Source organism: Otolemur garnettii, unplaced genomic scaffold, assembly GCF_000181295.1.
Source record: "Otolemur garnettii isolate 467f Iridium unplaced genomic scaffold, OtoGar3 scaffold00096, whole genome shotgun sequence".
NCBI classification, from domain to species: domain Eukaryota; kingdom Metazoa; phylum Chordata; class Mammalia; order Primates; family Galagidae; genus Otolemur; species Otolemur garnettii.
This window is the reverse complement of record NW_003852491.1, coordinates 3,145,658-3,149,329: the sequence shown is the minus strand read 5'-3', so window position 1 is coordinate 3,149,329 and position 3,672 is coordinate 3,145,658.

Here is a 3,672-nt window from a genome sequence, read left to right as displayed (position 1 = left end):
GAAACTGACTTCCTCGGCCCTGAACTACCCCCAGTTACAGTAATGATTGCTGGGCACACACTCAGCACTGCTGCAAATAGAGGCTCTCAGAGACCCTAACCCTCTGACCCCCATGTTAGCTGGCCATTATTCCTTAGATTACTCAACAAGTTTGGCATGGCTACCAAGACCTCCTGGGAAGAGTATGGAGCCAAGCCTGGGCTCTCTGACATATCCCACCAGGTGGGAATGGCCTTTTGGTCCCTTGCCAGATGGCAAGGTGCTGGAGGAAGGGAGAAGCTCACCCCTCTCTTTGACCTCTTGCCTACCCCAGGAATCCTTTGGGATAAACTTAATGAACACCAATGAGAATTCATGTACTTTTATGGATGCCATTGCCACCATCATGCACGATGTAGCTCAGTACAATGTTGCTATTTTCCATCCCTTACCTAGTATATCCTTGATGAAAAATGGTATCCAAGGGCCCAACGGTGGCCAAATATCAGTCAGTCATCTTAGCACTGAATGCCTGCGTTAGTCCATTCGGGCTGCTTTAGAAAAAATACTATAAAGTGAGTGGCTTATAAACAACAGAAATTTAATTGTCACAGTTCTGGAGACTGGAAAGTCCAAGATGAGGGCACATTTGTTGTCTGGTAAGGTCCTGCTTCTGACTTTTAGGTGGCCTTTTTTTTTTTTTTTTTTTTTTGAGGCAGAGTCCCACTATGTCACCCTTGGTAGAGTGCTGTGGTATCACAGCTCACAGCAACCTCCAACTCTTGGGCTTAAGTGATTCTCTGGCCTTAGCCTCCCAAGTAGCTGGGACTACAGGCACCCCCCACAACACCCAGCTATTTTTTGTTGCAATTGTCATTGTCATTTAGCTGGCCAGGGCCAGGTTTGAACCCACCAGCCTTGGTGTATGTGGCTGGCACTGTCCACTGTGCTACGGGCGCCAAGGCATGGGCGGTGCCTTCATGCTGTGTCCTCATGTGATGGGAGGACCAAGGGGTCCCTCTTGGGTTTCTATTATAAGGCCACTATCCCATAATGAGGGCTCTAAACCTTCACCTAATCTGCTTCCAAAGCCCGCATCTCCTAATACCATCACCTTGGGAGTCAGCATTTCAATATTTGAATTGTGGGAGGGTATAACCACTCAGACCATAGCAATGTTCCAGCAAGCAAATGGTCTCTTTTGCATATAATTTTACAAACTCTTGGGCCATTGCCTAAGAGTTGCCCTCTTTGGGGTAAAGAACTCTTGAGAATCTCTTATCTCATTGATACCCAAAATATAGGACAAGGAATAAAAGGTATATCTTCACACACTAAGGCCATAATACAAGGCCTCATTAGGACACTTTGGCGTCCCAGACACTGGTAGTAGTGACCAAGACACTCATACCACTTCTCAGAATACATAATGCTTCATGGTCTCTTGAGAAGGCAATTGATGGAATTTCCATGTCTCTTATACACCCCAAGCAGCTGTTGTAATTGAGAAGTATATGGGCTCCTCAAAAACTCCTATGGAAGTTATAACATAGCAAATACACTTTGCCCCTTACTCTCCATTTTACTAATAATACCATTATTATTTTACTAATAATAATACCATGTGTGGATGAGTCACACCTGCTGGGGACACACAATCCCTATACCAATGCTACAGAGGTCCCTCAAGGCTCTCAGTTAACCTATTTTGGCCACAAAGTGAGATGTCTAAAAGGTTCACATTTTTCACGACCACCTCACCACATTCTTTTTTTCCTGGCTAAATGCCTACTTGCCTTTCTAGGAAAATACTTGTCCACCTCCCTAAGAGTCTGCATCACCAAGTTGTAAAGTGATGTCAAGTCATCAAAGGGGCCATTGTGGTAGAAGACATGAAATTAAGATTCAATATTAAGTGTTGCTTTGGCATATGGTAAACTCTAGAGGACTTCATATGGCTGAACTCCAAGTTCTCCTCCCTCTCCGCTCCCATAGAGATGGTCGCCTAACCAAACAACACTCCTTATCACAGGAAACAGGTCCAGATTATTCCCAAGTAGTAGACTTCAGCTCCCAGCCAGCTTGTGAAGTATTTAAAAAAGTCACTCACACCCTCCTTTGGAAACCAAGGTTCACCCCATCCTCTTATTACTACAGAGTCTGCCTCCAGACAGCCTCTGCTGCTTCACTCAGTTCCCAAGCACTCACATGCAGGCCTGCTCACATGGCAAGTATCCCTGCACAGTGTGCCATGTCCTACTCTCCTGGACACTGAGTGCATGTGACTCATAAACTTGTCTCAATGTCATCTGTCCAGTGCTCTACCATTCCCAGGGCTAGAGCACGGAAATCCCTCCCTTTCCAACAGGGTGAAGAGGTGGTAAATAAAGAGGAGGGTGAAGGCATTACCCTGCATGACTAGCCTGATGGCCTTGATCTTATTTGGGTCAGAGCCTGTTTGGAGTTAGCAAGAAATAACACAAGGCTATTGGGTTGCCTAGGTGTATGTAACTAACAGAAAGTAAGCTGCACAGGCAAGGAAGGTCATGAATGTCCTCCTGTTAAAGTTTGGCCTCCAATAAATGGGAACTCCAAACATACATTAAAACAGGGAAGTAACATTATCAGATGGTCAAATGTAGACATTCACCCTCACAGCAATATGGGGAATGGGTGCCAAGGAGGCCAAAATGGATCCAGTAAGATCAATAAGTAGTCAACTGCATCAATCCATACAAGAGTTAGGAGAGGATGCGCCATATCAGTGATAACAGACAGAAGGGAGAGAATTAAGTCTATTGGGTGGCTGATTGGACATGAAGTAGATGAGAGAGACAGAGACGTCAGTTATTGTTCCAGGGCCTCTTATTTGGGTGTGTGAGGGTGTAGGTGAGGATCCTGAGTTCCCTTTTGGACGTGTGGATTATGAGAAGCCTATGGACATCCAGACAGAAGTGCCCAGAAGATAGTTTGGTAAACCAGTGTGCAATCAGAAAGGAGAAGTGAGATGTGAACATTCAGAAGTCACAAACATACCAGAGAAATCTGAATCATGGGAGTTGTTGGGCTTGCCCTGAGAATGCAGGGAGAAGATCCTGAAGTGAAAAGATAGCTGAAGACAATACCTTAGAGAATATTCGCATTTATGACGTGGTCAAGGCAGGGGACAATGGCTCGTGCCTGTAATCCTAGCACTCTGGGTGGCCACGGTGGGAGGATCCTTTGAGCCCAGAGTTCAAGACTAGCCTAGGCAAGAGTGAGATTGTGTCTCTACTAAAAATAGAAAAATTAACAGCATGTTGTGTCAGGTTCCTGCAGACTCAGCTACAAGGGAGGCTGAAGCCAGAGGATTGCTTAAGGCTAGGAGTCTGACCTTGCTGTGAGCTAGGCAGACGCTTTGGCACTCTGGCCTGGGGCAACAGAGTGAGAGTCTTTCTTAAAAAAAAAAAGAAAGAAAGAAAGAAAAGAAAATGAAAAGACATGGTCAAAGAAGAATTCACAAAGAGACTGGCCAAGAGGTTCTGATCTTAGGAAGGGGCCCCTGGTGAGAATAAGATCACAAGACAAAGTAGAGAAAACGTAACAATGACGAGGAGGTGAACATTTATCAGAAAGCGCTGGTTCCATTCTCGGCCTCCTTTGTATCCATTCCTCACACTGCAGTGAGGGTGAACTTTCTTTTTTTTTTTTTTT